Raw genomic sequence first — 17,418 nt, forward strand, 5'->3', positions numbered from 1 at the left:
GTTTAAAAAAAAAAAAAAAAAAAAAGTTAGTGTTTGTTTAGTGCTTTTTTTTTTTTTCTTTAATTTTGTAGTCCTTGTCTGGTGTACTACTTTTCTTATAGTTTAGTAGCTGTCTGTGTACGTCTTTGTCTGCGTGCCTGTCTTGTAAAAAAAACACAAAAACACATTTTGTTCACATTTTCCCCCCCAATAAAGTTTAACCCCCCCACACACATATCAGCAATTATGAGCGGCATCCGTGGCCGTGGCAGTAGGGGTAGGGGAGTTACTCCCAGTGCTGGATCGCTGCCAGCACGGGGTACCTCTCGTGCCCCTACTAGTGGTAGAGGATCGGGTGCAAGGGGAGTACGCCTGATCCGGGAGTTCTTCCCATCGGGCAGCCGCCCGATATTGCCATCTCAGGCTCAAGTAGTGGTGGACTACATGGGGCACAGCAGTGCCACTGAGTCGTCGGTCCCGACTCACAGTAGTACCACCATTACACCGTTGCCTGTACTACCCCCCCCCAACCCCAATGGCGTGTCCCCAGCCGCCATTTCTTTGCCAGGACTGGTGTCCCTGCCCTACACCAGCACATTGTTCAGAATGTAACCCTGTCGCTGGATCACGCTGTCAGCGACAGGGTTCATCTGACAATGGATGGCTGGACCAGCAGGCATGGGCAGGGACGCTACATCAGCTTCACGGCCCATTGGGTTTCCCTCCGAGGCGTCGGTGAGGGATCGTCGGCAACCGATCTTGTGGTGCCGCCCCGGGGTGTCCAGGGGAGAACTGCTGGTCTCCCTCAAGCCACTGTCTCCGCAGCTGCTGAGCCTCCCAGCAAGCGCCCCCGTAGCTACTCAAGTGTGGGGCACGTGCGCTGTCAGGCCGTGCTCCAGCTTGTTAGTTTAGGGGACCGGAGACACACTGCAGAAGAAGTGCTGAAAGCACTTCAAGCTCAGGTCCAGAAGTGGCTGACACCCCGAAGGCTCCAGCCAGGTATGGTTGTCTGCGATAACGGCAGCAACCTACTCGCCGCCCTCCATGCTGGCAGTCTGACGCACGTGCCCTGTCTGGCACATGTCCTCAACCTGGTGGTGCAGAAGTTCCTGCGCACTTATCCAGGGTTGAGTGACATTGTGGCAAAGGCGCGTAGGATTGCCAGCCACTTCAGGCGCTCCCCAACCGCTACCGCGTCCCTGTCCAAATTGCAGCGGAAGTACAATCTGCCCCTTCACAGGCTGATTGTGGACAGTGTGACGCGGTGGAACTCCACCCTCCACATGCTGAAGAGGTTGTGGGAGCAGCAAAGGGCGGTGAGGGAGTACCTGATGGAACTAGGCACTCAGAGGGCTTCACCACAACTCCCTTTCATCGCCTGTGCGGAGTGGGGGCAGATAAACCAGGTCTGCCAAGTGTTGTCCTCCTTCGAGCAGGCGACCAAGATGGTCAGCAGTGAGCAAATTGGCCTCAATAGCGTGCTGCCAATACTGTTCATGCTGGAGAGGACACTAGATCGCCTGCTCGAGGCTGGGGAGAGTGCCTTGGTGGAGCAGGAGGAGTCAGCAATGCTCCACCGAGACCAGGGCCAGGACCAGGAGGAGGAGGAGGAGGAGGAGGATGATGATGAAGAGGAGGAGGAGGTGGTTGCTGGTGTCGTCCCGGAGTCAGGGCCTGGTCAGGAGGGAGAGCCGGTGTTGGGGGCACCGATAGTCCGGGGGTTGGGCATGTCTGAGTTTGACCAGCAGCGCCTCAGGGAAGAAGAGTCGCACCTCATTCACCTGGCCAGCATTGAGGAGTCACAGCGGGCTGTGCTCTTCCCCATGGCTGCCCACATGCTCAGATGCCTCAGGAGGGACCCCCGGGTTAAGACCATCAAGACGAGGGATGATTTCTGGATGGCCACCCTTTTGGATCCCAGGTGCAAGGGGAAACTGGAGCAGTTCATCCCAGCCAGCCGGAGGCAGCACCGGATGGAGGAACTGCAGGCAGCCATTGTCAGACGGTTGGAGCAGGCAACTCCCCGGCCTCCAGTTGTCCCCCCTCATCTCACCCAGCAGGTGGCTGCACCCAGCTGCAGCCGAGCAGGGGACCTAATGGAAGAGATGAGGATGTTCTTCCAAACCGAGCGACCCAGTACCACCACCAGCAGCAGCAGCAGCAGTCACCACCAGCGGCTGGCCCACATGGTGGCAGACTACATGGCGTCCGTCGGTGCTTCTGACAGTATGAGCACCGACGACCCCATGGAGTACTGGGTTGCCAGATTGGACACCTGCCGCGAGCTCGCTCAGTATGCGCTGGAGTTATTGTCTTGCCCCCCCTCCAGCGTACTATCTGAGCGGACATTCAGCGCGGCAGGTGGGGTGGTCACGGACAAGAGGACCCGTCTGTCCACAGAGTCCGTGGACAGACTCACATTCATAAAGATGAATGAGTCCTGGATCGGCGGTGACTTTCTGGCACCCGTCGTCGGTTCAGGGCGCTGAAGGGTCCCTTGCCATGCATTCCCTGATGAAGCCCCGGACCTGATGTATTTACAGTGCTGAATATAACTATTTCAACATCAGAGAAAATCAATGTTAATATTTGGTACAGTAGGCTTTCTTTGCAATTACAGCGGTCAAAAATTTCTTTTATTTTTACACCAGCTTTGCACACACTGGAGGAGGGATTTTGGCCCACTCCTCCACACAGATCTTCTCTACATCAGTCATGTTTCTGGGCTATCGCTGAGAAACACGGAGTTTGAGCTCCCTCCAAAGATTCTCTATTGGGTTTAGGTCTGGAGACTGGCTAGGCCACGCCAGAACCTTGATATGCTCCTTACAGAGCCAATCCTTGGTTATCCTGGCTGTGTGCTTTGGGTCATTCTCATGTTGGAAGACCCAGCCTCGACCCATCTTCAAAGCTCTAACTCAGGGAAGGAGGTTGTTGCCCAAAATCTTGCAATACATGGCCCCGGTCATCCTCTCCTTAATACAGTGCAGTCACCCTGTCCCATGTGCAGAAAAACACCACCAAAGCATGATGCTACCACCCCCATGCTTCACATTAGGGATGGCGTTCTTGGCATGGTACTCATCATTATTCTTCCTCCGAACACGGTTAGTGAAATTATGATCAAAAAATTATATTATAGTCTCATCTGACCACATGATTTTCTCCCATGACTCCTTTGGATCAGTCAAGACAATTATGTCAGCAGTTATTTCACACCCTATATACTCTTATTAAGACTGCTGTACATCATGGCAACTCCTGCCCATGTGATATGACTCTGTATCAACTACTACTGTTAATACTACTACTGATGCTTCTGCTGCTGCTGCCGCCCAGTCAATACACCTATGTCAGCAGTTATTTCACACTCTATATACTCTTATTAAGACTGCTGTACATCATGGCAACTCCTGCCCATGTGATATGACTCTGTATCAACTACTACTGTTAATACTACTACTGATGCTTCTGCTGCTGCTGCCGCCCAGTCAATACACCTATGTCAGCAGTTATTTCACACTCTATATACTCTTATTAAGACTGCTGTACATCATGGCAACTCCTGCCCATGTGATATGACTCTGTATCAACTACTACTGTTAATACTACTACTGCTGCTTCTGCTGCTGCTGCTGCCGCCCAGTCAATACACCTATGTCAGCAGTTATTTCACACTCTATATACTCTTATTAAGACTGCTGTACATCATGGCAACTCCTGCCCATGTGATATGACTCTGTATCAACTACTACTGTTAATACTACTACTGCTGCTTCTGCTGCTGCTGCTGCCGCCCAGTCAATACACCTATGTCAGCAGTTATTTCACACTCTATATACTCTTATTAAGACTGCTGTACATCATGGCAACTCCTGCCCATGTGATATGACTCTGTATCAACTACTACTGTTAATACTACTACTGCTGCTTCTGCTGCTGCTGCCGCCCAGTCAATACACCTATGTCAGCAGTTATTTCACACTCTATATACTCTTATTAAGACTGCTGTACATCATGGCAACTCCTGCCCATGTGATATGACTCTGTATCAACTACTACTGTTAATACTACTACTGCTGCTTCTGCTGCTGCTGCCGCCCAGTCAATACACCTATGTCAGCAGTTATTTCACACTCTATATACTCTTATTAAGACTGCTGTACATCATGGCAACTCCTGCCCATGTGATATGACTCTGTATCAACTACTACTGTTAATACTACTACTGCTGCTTCTGCTGCTGCTGCTGCCGCCCAGTCAATACACCTATGTCAGCAGTTATTTCACACTCTATATACTCTTATTAAGACTGCTGTACATCATGGCAACTCCTGCCCATGTGATATGACTCTGTATCAACTACTACTGTTAATACTACTACTGCTGCTTCTGCTGCTGCTGCCGCCCAGTCAATACACCTATGTCAGCAGTTATTTCACACTCTATATACTCTTATTAAGACTGCTGTACATCATGGCAACTCCTGCCCATGTGATATGACTCTGTATCAACTACTACTGTTAATACTACTACTGCTGCTTCTGCTGTTGCTGCTGCCGCCCAGTCAATACACCTATGTCAGCAGTTGTTTCACACTCTATATACTCTTATTCCTACTGCTGTTCATCATGGCAACTCCTGCCCAAGTGATATGACTCTGTATCAACTACTACTGCTAATACTACTACTGCTGCTGCTGCTGCTGCTGCTGCTCAGTCAAGACAACTATGTCAAAAGTAATTTCCCACTCTATATACTCCTATTACCACTGCTGTTCATCATGGCACCTCCTGCCCAAGTGATATGACTCTGTATCTACTACTACTACTACTACTGCTGCTGCTGCTGCTCTGTCAAGACACCTATGTAAAAAGTTAATTCCCACTCTATATATACTCCTATTACCACTGCTGTTCACTGATACCACTGATAGTTAATTTATCCCTTAACTACCCCCATTTGTGAGGGTCGGGGTTTTCCTTTAAAGTCCCATGCAAATCAATGGAAAATGTATGTTCCCACATAACTTCTGTACGCCTGGAGATATTTCAATAATACCCGCTATACATATTACTTATATGCCAAATAAAAATATATAACAGTTAAATTAACCCTTACCAACACCCTTATATAAAAGATGGGTATATTTATATTACTATGATTTTCCTCCCCAAAAGGTTAAGATAGGAAGACCGGGCAACGCCGGGTATTCAGCTAGTAATAGTATAAAATGTTTTCGGTTATTATTAAGCTAGATGTGTTGATGTTGATGTTGATGTGTTAGATGTGAAGTTAGATGTGAAGTTAGATGTGTTTAAAAAACTAACAATTTCAATAAGAAATGAAACCTTTGCAAAATATAACATTTTTTATTAAAAAAAAAAAAAAAAAAATTAGGACATTAACTTCTGAAGCTCTGTCACCTCATCCATGTTTTTCGCCAGTTGTTGCACCAGTTGTTGATTTTGGCGCATCAAAAACAGTATCTGCTGCTCATTTGCCATTACTCTCTTCGTGAGGTTTTTCATGGCAGCTTGCTTCACCTCTAGCTTTTTTAGAACTGTTAGGATATAAGAAAAAAACATTTGGATTTCAAAGACCGTTACGAAAGATTATTTTCAGCCATAAAAATAATAAAGTCTGACTTAAGAGACTCTATGAAAGAGGATCTGGCAGAGGCAATTCTCTTCCTTAGAACTCTACATTGCATTTATTTGCATTTGCTAAGCCTAGAACTACATTTCAAGATTAATATAAACCATTTCTAGGTTTTTCATATTTTTTTTTTTGGGTTCATTATAGATAAGCTTTGTTTTGGTTCTAAAACAGCCAAATAATGTGGTCTGTATTTTTGAACTGTTAAAGATCATGTTCCTGATGTTTAAGCCTGCTGCTACTATCCAGTCACTTGATTGTTTTCATTGTGTTTGTCTTTTGCTTAAACTGTGCAATACAGTAGACTGTTGGCTTCCCAGCCAGTAGTCCTGTGGTAGTTTGCGTTTCTTTCCCTCAAGGAATCTATAAAATACATTCGCATATTAATACAGAGGAGTCGGAGTCGGGGAGTCGGGGAGTCGGAGTCTGAAGTACATAAAACTGAGGAGTCGGAGTCGAAAAATTTATCTACCGACTCCACAGCCCTGCTTTAAATGCTGTCCATTTTTAGAGCTACATTTTATTGTTGAAATTTTATTAATATATGTGCACATATTTACCCTCCTGATTGACGGTATAATTAACCGTCTCATCCTGCTCCTCTTCCTCGTCACCCACTACTCCACCAGAAGTTTCGGGGGGGGGGGTGCAGCTCCTCCTCTTGCTCCTCCACAGGAACTGGGGGTGGTGATGTGGATGGCCCTGGCTGCTCCTCCTCATCCCTCTCCTCCTCTTCCACATCCTCCTCCTGCTCCTCCTCTGCGGCCTGTCGCCTTGTGCGCTTGGGGCGCACAGTTGGTAGCGGAGCTCCTATAATAACACAATGTTCATATATTATAAAAATGTTTTCTAATGACGTATGCAAATTCTGTGTACTCTACTGTATTGTATATGAATACAAATTAATTTATATAGACAGTTAACCAATGGGACAATGTTATATTAAAGGGTCTTGTGGGCACTACAGGGGACTGAGCGTGAGCTGGGCTGCCACCATGGTAAAATGAGCTGTTTTTGTCTCCTTTGTTTTGTTCAGACGATCTCATGTTAAAAAAAAGTACTTGATGGAGTACACAGGATTACTATAACAACCCCACGCCTAACACAGGAATTTAGTGGGAATCTATATATATAAAACTCAACGTGTGTGTGCATGTATGTATGTATGTTCCACCATCACGTCCAAACGGCTAAAGATATTTACATGAAACTTGGCACACAGGTTACTTATATGTCAGCCACAAATATAGGATTGGTGGTTTAAGCCATACCCACCCCCATTTGCCTTGGTCAGGGTTTTTCTTTAAAGTCCCATTCAACTCTATGGGAAATACATGTTATTTCATAACAGCTGTAGATATTTCGATAACACTTGGTCACATGTTATCTATACGTCCACTTAAAGTATAGGATCGTTAATTTATCCCTTAACTAACCCCATTGGTGAGGGTCGGGCTTTTTGTTTAAAGTCCCATGCAAAGCAATGGGAAAAGTATGTTCCCACATAACTTCTGTGTTCCTGTCTGCTGTCCCATGTTTTTTTCCAACAGTACTATGAATACCTTGGCTGGTGGTGATATATGTTACAACAACATGGCGTCTTGGTTAACAACATCTGACCTTACATTAATTACATATGACCTTCCATAACTGTCCCCAAGGGACCCGGGCTGGCTCAACGCGATTGCCACTGCGCTGACAAGCCATTCACCTCTGCAGCTAGGGGTTCGGATCCCGCTCTCGGCTACATGTGAATTGAGTTTGGTGGTCTCAGCTCGGCCCCCGGTGGGTGTGCTATGCGAGGTAAGCCTGCGCTTAGTATGCCCACCTCCCTCCCACAAAAACCACCACACTTACACACGCACTCGCAATTGGGTTAACATGCACGCACTCTGACCATGCGGTCTCTAAAAAGAGAGGCGAAGGACTAACGGGGCTGGTTGAGCGGGCAAATCCTCTCACTCCCTTATAGGGAGTCCCTCTGCCCCGTGGGGCTTCGAAGCGGAGCAGGTAGGACGGTCTGTGTGGGAGGACCCCCTCACACCCGCCATTGCCACCCGGGGCATGGAGAAAGGTGGCAGATTACCTCTGGGGGAGGCCTGCCTACTCCCAACTCCTGCAGTCCGGCTCCTCTCTCGAGTACACGCACAAAATACACTTTAGGGAAAAAAAAACATAACTGTGACCAATAACTTACCAGGATGATATTTATTCCGGATACGCCTGACCCGGTTCATCTGGCGCCTCTTCAGGTCGGACCACTTTTTGAGGATCGCCATGCGAGTGTGTTCTTCGCCTAGTTCCTCAATCAGGGAGCTTATAACTCCCTGTTTTTCTTGCTGCCTCCGCAGCTCATCGTATCCTGTTTCCAGGAACTTCTGCAAGATGAAGAACAAAGTATATTGTAATACTTTTGTTGACAGCCTTATGGATATATGACATAAATGTATGCTATTCAACAATTGGAAGCATTCTCGCCTTATTAATCAATGACAGGGGTAACATGACAGATTTTATATACTGCCATTTCCGTCGCCACCTTTTTTACATAAATATAGCAGCCATTATCATTTGCATAATTATGAATATATACTAACTTTTAAACTAGACTAAAATGCAGTTGAAGATAATGAAATAACAGTGGTCAAAATACTTACACAAATCAGCAACTTTTCCTCAGATACAGTGAAATTACTTCCAACCATCTTGCTCTGCGATTGCGTTGCGATCATAAAGTTGGAAACTGGCAAGGGTCCAGGAAATGGTCGCGTGTTGTTCGCGTGTTGATTGCGCTGCTTGGACCGAGATGGGTCCATATGGCTTCGGCTGTATGGACCACAGTAACTCTTTTCCCTGTCAGGAGCCTAACGCCCCGGGGGGTCAGAGACGGGACCTTTTCGGAGGACCACTGACGTATGCAACCGTCGCAGTTTTTTGTGATGTCACTCTTTAGGTGTGTGCAAATTTTTCCTTGCACCGGGTGGAGTTTTTGGGTTGTGTTTTGCACGCCACAGGCTTTTCAACAGAAAATAACCAGCTGGAGGCAGAATGGTTGCAAAACACTACGGGTTTGTTACCTAACTCTGGGTTTCAAGACCAGTCCACCTCCAGCTGTTGCAAAACTACTACTCCCATCAGCCACGGTCTGTCAGTGCATGCTAAGAATTTTACTTTTGCTGCATCTAGGGTGCCACAGTTTAGAGACCCGTGCATAAAGGCCTGAAAAATGTGGGCCTGCAGAACTTACAATACTAGAAGTGCCAGCATTCCCAGGCATGCTGGAAGTTGTAGTTCTGCAACATCTAAAGGGCAATATGTATTCGAACGTCCTTGGGCCTTGAGGACACTGAAGTCAGGACGTTCGCATACGTCCTATGTCCAAAAAAATTTTAAATTCATTATGCTAAATAACAAGGAAAAGTGCCTAAATACACATTTGCCAACCAGGGTGTCTGCAGCTGTCCAGGCATGCTGGGACTTGTAGTTTTGTAAAAGCAGGAGACACATTTTTGGTTAAATACTAATATCTGATCATATATACTAACTTTTAAACTAGACTTAAATGCAGTTGAAGATGATGAAATAACAGTGGTCAAAATACTTACACAAATCAGCAACTTTTCCTCAGACTTTGAGAAATTGCTTCCCACCATGTTGCTGTAATATTGGGAAACTGGCAAGGCTCCAGGAAATGGTCGCGTGTTGTTCGCGCAATTGCGCATGCGCGATCGAAAAATCGCAATCGCAATATGTATTTTTGTTAAAATATCATACATATTCGATTTCAGAGTGCTGCTACAGCAGTTTTCGAAATATCTGCAATAAATTTCGCATTCGCATGTTGCGATATTTCGATAAAATATCAGGAATATTCTGAGCCAATCAGAGCGCTCCTCCAGCATATCTCGAAATTGCGCAATAAATATCGCATTCGCATGTTGCGATATTTCGATAAAATATCAGGAATATTCTGAGCCAATCAGAGCGCTCCTCCAGCATATCTCGAAATTGCGCAATAAATATCGCAATCGCATGTTGCGATATTTCGATAAAATATCACGAATATTCTGAGCCAATCAGAGCGCTCCTCCAGCATATCTCGAAATTGCGCAATAAATATCGCATTCGCATGTTGCGATATTTCGATAAAATATCACGAATATTCTGAGCCAATCAGAGCGCTCCTCCAGCATATCTCGAAATTGCGCAATAAATATCGCATTCGCATGTTGCGATATTTCGATAAAATATCACGAATATTCTAAGCCAATCAGAGCGCTCCTACCGCAGTTATTAAAAAATCGCAATTATTTTCGCATTCGCAATAGCGAAAAATCGCATTCAATTAATTTCGATAAAATATCACGAATATTCGAATTTAGCGAATATATCTCGAATATTCGAATATATATTCGAGATATATCGCGAAATCGAATATGGCATATTCTGCTCAACACTACTGAACACGGAGAACACGTAGGACTATCATTACAGCCCAGGAATTAAAGGCCCAGGCTAGGGTTTTAGCCACTTGCTGTTGTTTTTATCCGTTCTGGTAAGCCTCCTATTTATAGGGTGCTGGTGATGGTGGTACTTTAAGTCACTTTTTTCCTATATGTGTGCTGATCAAACGTACTTCACCATTGCAATATTTTTTCCTATGATACGGCTCATTAATTTGGCTTCCGGTGGAGACTTCAAGAATCCTCTTCCTTTACCATCTTCCCCTGTGAGGACTATTTTAAAGGCCTTGACTGGGGTTTGCAGTCGCAAGCACACACTGCTTGCCATCTGGTAAGCCTCCAATTTTTTACTGGTTCGAGGTGTTTTTTCTTTACTTGTTTCTCAACATTGCCACTCCTATACGAACTTTATTTCTGTGGATGCATTAGGACTGCAACTATTCTCCTTTTTAGTATCGCATCGATTTGAGATATTGGCTTCAGAATTCCATAAATTTAAAATATTGCTTAGATTTATTATTTTTAGCGCAGCAACTTTTCCTCCTCAGATAAAAGGACAGGCCTGGCCTGCTTCCTCTCTCTCTGGATGCCATCCAACAACCAGCAAAAGGCCTGTGTGTGTGCCCAGGGCTGGGAGAGCCTGCAGCCTACAGCAGAGAGAAAGGATCGCCTGCCTTAGAGGGATCCTTGTGAGCAGCCCTGCCGATCGGGCAGGAGAACCAGCCAGCGCTTCAGAGCTATTGAAGTCACCTGCCTTTCAGCTTACCAGGAGGAGCAGTATGGCTCGGAGGTTCCATCTATACAGACAGAGTCCACAGCCAGCTGGGATCCAGAGTGGTGAGAAGGCATTTGCCTATCCATGTAGTGACTGTACTATTGTTAAGTGATTGCCTGCTATACAGACTGCTGCTGAGACCTGTAGTCCCACGGCTGTGGATCTATTGCACCTGAGTATTCTATAGCTGGATGCTGGGGTTTTCTGTTTCCTTTTCCCCCGTGCTGCAAGGTCAGCACTGTACTGTTCACTCACAGAAGGAATTACAACAGGGGATAGTTTGCAGCTAAGTAATCAATCTCACCATATTCTGCAGTTACTGTTTCCTTTGCTATTTTGGATTACAAATACGTGTACCACCTTACACTGCGGTATAATTTAGCTAGCTGAAGACAAGAAAACTGGAACTGGAGGAACTTTCAATACTATATTCCTTCACAAGGCTTTACTGCTATACAATTGTGTATCACTCTTAACTGCACTCTAGGGGGAGCTATTTGGCAACATACAGTTGGAACTTGTACTTTTATTATTGTGTTCACTGTTGTGTATTCTGCGTGCAGTGGTCTGTGTGCTGAGGCCTCAGTGCAGGAACATCTCTCATCAATCTTCCCATGCATGTACAATCGGTTCACTTATTTTGTCTGAGGTAGAATTGGCTGTGCTGCAGAACATAACACTGTCCCTAGCAGTTATCCCAAAAGATTAGATACATGAACAGCAGGTCCATACCTGTTTTGGATAATGTACATAGTAACATAGTCCATAATTACTGGAATCCCTGAAAATGGGCCATCTTAAGGGGGATTAGCGGCAGCACAGCAGCAAACAGGCCAGACGAGTCCTCTGCAGCTATATACCCCAAAACAGACAGAATATGCCAGATCTGCAGAAGAAGTCACACACAATTTAACCCCTTAGAGTGTAAGCTGCTTGAGGTCGGTAGGGGCTGAGGTGAATGTACAATGATATACATTGTAAAGGGCTGCGTAAATTGATGGCGCTATATAAGTACCTGAAATAAATAAATAAATAACCCCTGCAGTAATCAGTCAAAATACTCGGTTCACATATTTGCGGTGTGAAAAATGCCACGAATCCTGTGCGTTTTCCACACCACATTGAAATCGCACAGCGTTCATGCAAACCGCAGCTGGTGTCAATGTTAAGTTAATGAAACCCCAAAATGTCATTGGTTTGCAAAACACAGTGCAATTGACAGAAAAGGATAGCAAAGGTGTGAACACCCATGCGATTTGTTTCCAGTGTGGGGAATAAAAGGGTCCTGTACCTTTTCTGAGTGGATGCGGTTAGATTTGAGCCGTACAAATGTGGTGCGATTCCTGTGTGAATCACATGCGATGTGCCGCAACACATATATGTGAACTGACACTTAAAAAGGTATTACACCAGAAATACAGTAACATTGGCAAAATAATGAAAAAGTAACAGCAACATTTAGCAACTGCTTACAGGCGGAGATAACTCCAGCCTTAGTACAGTCTCTCTCATTTAGTGCCGGGAGCTAGAACACAGTGAGCATTCTAGCTCCTCGGAAACCCTGCTGTCATGGCACTTCCTGTATGGTGCCCAATATCGGGGCAAAGGGGCAACGGGCTGCATGTGGCTCAGGGGCCGTGTGTTAGGCACCAGGGTTCTAGATCCTACTCTGTTGTCCCTGGACCTGGCGAAAAGCCCCCCAATTCTGCTATTCAGATACCAGTAACATACCTCCCAACTTTCTGAGATGGGAATGAGGGACACCTATCAGCAAAAGTAGGCATGCATAGAACACACCCCTTGCCACGCCCCCTTAAAGGAGAATTGTACAAAAAAAATAAGATTGGTTAAACCCACAAGTGCTTTTTTTACCACTACTATTTCTTTATATTGGCTTTTGGAATTTACAAATGCAGCAATTTAGAAATCAGATGAAAGGTTTAGCACTGGGAAACACTTTTTGATAGATAAAAAGTGCATTTTATATACATCTGTATAGATCAGACCAAAATGAGGGACAAATGAGGAGAATGAGGGACAGAGGGACATTGCTTCAAATCAGGGACAGTCCCTCGAAATCAGGGACAGTTTGGAGGTATGCAGTAATGTAAGAGAGAACTTGGCCACGAGAAATCTCACCTATGGACACAAGCATCTCGTAGTTAGCCCATGTAAGCATAGCTCCCAACTGTCCCTGATTTAGAGGGACTGTCCCTGATTTGGAGCAAAGCCCCTCTGTCCCTCATCCTTCCTCATTTGTTCCTCATTTGATCTGATCTATATAATTGTTTATAAAATACACTTTTTATCTATCAAAAAGTGTTTTCCAGCACTAAACCTTTCATCTGATTTCTAAATTGCTGCATTTGTAAATTCCAAAAGCCAATATAAAGAAATAGTAGTGGTAAAAAAGCACTTGTGGGTTTAACCAATCTTATTTTTTTGTACAATTCTCCTTTAAGGGGATGTGACAAAGGGGTGTGTCCTATGCCTGCATACTTTTGCTGAAAGGTGTCCCTCATTCCTATCTCAAAAAGTTGGGAGGTATGCTTGTAAGCACTGCATAATTGTGTTGTTTTGTATTTCTGAAGATAGTTTGTTATTGTGCCATTTGGTGCTGTGCTTTTAAAATGCATTTGAACATTTATCATAATTTTTCGCTGTCGATTATTCGGCAGAGTAAAACAGAAAATCGACAAAAAAAAACCTGTCATCTGACCCCTATGCACATAAGCCCCTCCCACATGCCTCATACAGCAGCGCTGCCTAGCTGGGAAGGGGACCTGACCTGATCCTTCTCCTGTAGTTTCCCTTTCATTTACAGGTATTCTCTCCACCCTGTGATTGGACAGTGAAAGGAGCAGCAGCGCACTGAGGCGCTCAACTCTGCTCTCTTTTCCCATCAGCATGCTCTTTGCACTGCACCACACTTGATTGGCTCTTTGTACTGCTTCTCACTCTCCTAGTCTAAGCTCTGCTGTACAGAGGCTGATACTAGGTCAAATTTAGGTACATACACTGCCTGTATTAAAAAATATATATACAGTATGTTTTTTTAAAATCAAAAAACGTTTTTTTTTTCGTATTTAATAGTTTGGATAAAACCTCGACTATCTTATTTTTTTTGCTGTCTGTGTATAACTCGGAACATTTCTCTTCACTTCCTGTAACATAGACACAACAGGAAGTTGGAACAAATCGTTCCCTCTGGGAAGACGCACTCTTCCTCTCTGCACAGGGTCCCGGCTCTTGATTGGATAGATTGATAGCAGCACAGCCATTGGCTCCCACTGCTGTCAATCAAATCCAATGTAGCAGGCATCAAGGGGCGGGTGGAGTCCGGCATTTGGTGTCTATGGACGCCAATGCTGGACTCGCGCTCGCAAGGTAACCCCCAGGGAGAGTACTTCTCCCAGGGGGTTTACCGATGAAAGGAGGAGCCACGAGAGCCGCCGGGGAACCCCAGAAGACGATGATCGGGGCCACACTGCACAGCGGAGGTAAGTATGATATGTTTGTTATTTAAAACAAACAGGGTTTACAAACCCTTTGAATACAGAGCTGTATTCATTTGTCAAAAGTTAATTAAGTTTTCACAACGTACAGATATAAACCCATATAAATATATAGCTACGTGGAAGAGAAATATAATTCCAATACATTTAGAATAAACATTTATATATGTGACATATATTTACAATATATTGTAAATACATGTCACATATATAATTTTTTTAATAAATATATTGGAAATGTGGTTATCCCTTTAAATCTTAAGTTTAGGCATGATAATTTATTGCATAGTTAAATGGGGTTCAGCTTGGACCAATGTAAGTGTATATCCCATGCCTGAGTGATTGATCCTTGTGGACACTGCAAATTACTGTAGTAGTAGTTGCCACTACTACAGTATTAGCAGCAGTTGTCCAGGTCCAGTGCCGAGCAGCTGCCCTTCTGCATACTAACTACTGGGGTCTATTGTTTGGCATTGCCACCATTAACAAAATGCTGTGTATTTTTTTCAATGAATACATGGCATTCTCTGATTGGACAAGGTGGAGATTGTGACATCACTACCACACTTCTCCACCTTGTCAAATCAGAAAATGACTTGTACTCATTTAAAAAAAATACAAGGATTTCTGTGAATGGTGGTAGTGCCAAGTGAGTGACTCCCTGTGGCTACTATGCAGAAGGGCAACCACTCAGCACTGGACCAGGAAGACTGTTGTTATTCTTGTAGTAGTAGCAACTACTACGGGGATTTGCAGTTTCCACAGGGGTCGCATGGGATATGCATACTTACATTAGTACAGGCTTGACCAATGTAACGCTAAAATCCATACTTAAACAATAACGCCACTTTCATGGAGAAAAAATTGCAAATAAAAAATAATAATATAGGCCCGGATTCTTAAAGCACTTACGCCAACGTATCTTTATGCACGGATGCGCCATCGTATCTATGCGCCTGATTCTTAAAGCTAGATACGCCTGAATTGTGGCTTCATCCGACCGACGTAAGTTTCCTACGCCGTCGGAGCCTGGGCGCATATTTACGCTGGCCGCAAGGGGCGTTTCCATTGATTTACGCATCGAATATGCAAATGACCGAGATACGCCGATTCACGAACGTACTTGCGCCCGTCGCTGTAATTTTTCTACGACGTTTTCGTAAGGCGTATGTCCGGCATTAATTTATTCCACCATATAGGTGGCGCAGGCCATGCAAAGGTATGGACGACGGAACAGCCGTCGTATTTTACGTGGTTTACGTAAGTAGTACGTGAATGGGGCTGGGCGTAGGTTACGTTCACGTCATAGCCATTGAGCCGTCGTATCTTAGGGAGTATATGCGATGTGATTCTGAGCATGCGCGCGCATGCACTGTTCGTTCGGCCCTTCATTTACATGGGGTCACGGTTCATTTAAATGAATCACGCCCACCGTCCAACTACTTTGAATTACGTGGGCTTACGCCGAAAGATTTACGTTACGCTGGCACAACGTAGGGAGCGAGTGCTTTGTGAATACTCAGCTTGCCTCTCTGGGATACGTTGGCGTAGCGCATATGAGATGCGCTACGCCAGAACAAAGATGCGCCGATCTACCTGAATCCGTGTAAATGAAGGGCCGAACGAACGGCGCATGCGCGCGCATGCTCAGAATCACGTTGCATATACTCCCTAAGATACGACGGCTCAATGGCTACGACGTGAACGTAACCTAAGCCCAGCCCCATTCACGTACTACTTACGTAAACGACGTAAAATACGACGGCTGTTCCGTCGTCCATACCTTTGCATGGCCTGCGCCTCCTATATGGTGGAATAACTTTACGCCGGACGTACGCCTTACGTAAACGGCGTAGATTACAGCGACGGGCGCAAGTACGTTTGTGAATCGGCGTATCTCGGTCATTTGCATATTCAAAAGCGTAAATCAATGGAAGCGCCCCTTTCTGTAAAATGCAATGAGATATGGCAACATGGAGGCGTTTTGTACACAGATGGTGTACATTATGCCCCCCCAGAAATGTAATTTCCTGCTTGTGTGATTAAGGCCCCTTTCACACTTGTGCGACTTGTCCTGCGAATTGCGACTGTTTAGTAGCATGACTAGACGTACCACATGAATTCCAATGAGTACCATTGGACAGGGACTACTTCAAAGTAGTCCCTGTACTACTTTGGTCTGACTTTGATGCGAGTTGAGGTCTATAGACCTCAAGTTTACAAGGCATTCCCTGAAATCGTGACAAAATTGCATCTAAAAAACGCTGCTGTAAAATCGTGGCAAAATCATGCGACTTTGAAATTGCGGTAGTGTGAAACGGGCCTGACTTATTGATTTTCCCAGAAGTCTGCACTAAAGCCCCGTTCACACAGGCCCAATATTGGGCAGTATCAGCCGGTTCAATAGAAACCAGCCTACATTCAGCCTGTGTGTACTGCAGCCAATCCGATGGGAGCTGGCCCGAACGTCCGGCTTCTGTCAAAGGGGCATGGCCGAAAAAGGTCTGCCGATCGGAATCCAATGGCTGAGAGCACTGACCGGTGCGCTCTTCGGGGGGGGGGGGGGGGGGGGGGTCATCCCCCGGTCGGAACACAGTAGCTCAGCGGGGAGATCGCTGTACTAACATTGGATAGTTAGTACAGCAGCTCCTTCTGAGCTCTTCAGTTTGTGTTTTTTTTTTTATCCTGCTGGGTTGAATGAATATAAACTACTAATGTGCACCAGGCTTAAGATACAAGTCAGGTATTGGGCATCCCCTGTAACAAACATGTAATTCTTGAAGATACTCCCAAAGAAAAAATCATGACTAAAGGGATGCAGACCCTTCCACTTTCCTCATTAGAACCCTACAAGTGCAGTGCCTAATTGACAATTATAAAGATACTCCTTCCTATTCACTATGCACACGGACACAAACAAACAGTTATTCCTTCAGGTAGGAATCTGCAACAAAGTTTTTTAAAATCCTTGTAATGTACATACAGTAGATCCCCCAGAGGGGAATGTTTTTTTCTCAACAAAAGTGTA

General features: G+C 45.1%; 1 protein-coding gene across 1 annotated transcript in view; it reads right to left on the bottom strand.

Moving 5' to 3' along the window:
• Positions 1-17,418, bottom strand: part of LOC120932574 (platelet-derived growth factor receptor-like protein) — a 45,551-nt gene that overhangs the window by 27,391 nt on the left and 742 nt on the right. The gene's annotated exons all lie outside the window — the stretch shown is intronic.

Source organism: Rana temporaria, chromosome 3, assembly GCF_905171775.1.
Source record: "Rana temporaria chromosome 3, aRanTem1.1, whole genome shotgun sequence".
Classification (NCBI taxonomy): Eukaryota; Metazoa; Chordata; class Amphibia; order Anura; family Ranidae; genus Rana; species Rana temporaria.